Below are 897 nucleotides of genomic sequence, written 5' to 3'. Positions count from 1 at the left end.
AAAAAAAAACGTTAGAAACACAAAATAAAGGAATGACGAAATTTTGTTCCATCATTTCGGTTTCGTTTCAAATATAGCAAAAAAGTGAATAACTAGGATAATCGTTCCTGAAACAGGTTCATCAAACACCTTTTTTTTTTTTTTTTTTTCTAAAACGGTATCTGAACACAGAAACTGAAAATTCTATTTTCTCCAAAATTTTAAAATCCACATGACCAACACCAAATATATGCTTAAATTTAAGTTTGAAAGAGGTCTTGACACTTCTGGTTCTAACCGGTTCTAGAACTGTTGAGAGACCCATCCTATTAAATAATCAGTTCCGCAATTTAGATCTAAAATCAAACCAATTACTTTATTAGTGGGTTGGGTCAGTTTTGGTCCTAATTTGATTGCCTTGGTATTAGCACCTCTTTTTGGGATGAATTTGTATAGTCGCACTGGGTTGGATCGATCTTGATCCTTGATGCCTACCCACAATCCAAAAGTTCACTGACGAAAAAGGGAAGGTTCCCCCCCCCCCCACAATGTTGCCAAATGCGAAATTTTCCAATATGAGCCAAATTGCCAATGTTCTTATACTCATCGTATAAGAGATCACTCAAAAGAGAAAGTACGGAAACCCTACCTATAGAAGTCTTTGCAAATCCTAAGAGAGACGATGAAATTGGATTCAGGTCTAGTATGGTACACAACAAACCCTACCTTCTGCTTTATGAGTACAATCTGTTAGGGGTCGTTTGTTTGGGGGCATGGGATTTTAAGGGGTGGGATAGTTGTCTAAGTTATTTCACTCTCCATTGAATTTGGGATCATTTGGTAATCCGGGGTGGGATTTGGATCGACAATATAAAAAAATGAGCTTTCTATATTAGCTAGCATGGGTAACGATTTCTC

This window comes from Macadamia integrifolia, unplaced genomic scaffold (assembly GCF_013358625.1).
Source record: "Macadamia integrifolia cultivar HAES 741 unplaced genomic scaffold, SCU_Mint_v3 scaffold1458, whole genome shotgun sequence".
Lineage (NCBI taxonomy): Eukaryota > Viridiplantae > Streptophyta > Magnoliopsida > Proteales > Proteaceae > Macadamia > Macadamia integrifolia.
Note: the sequence above shows the minus strand (reverse complement) of the source record.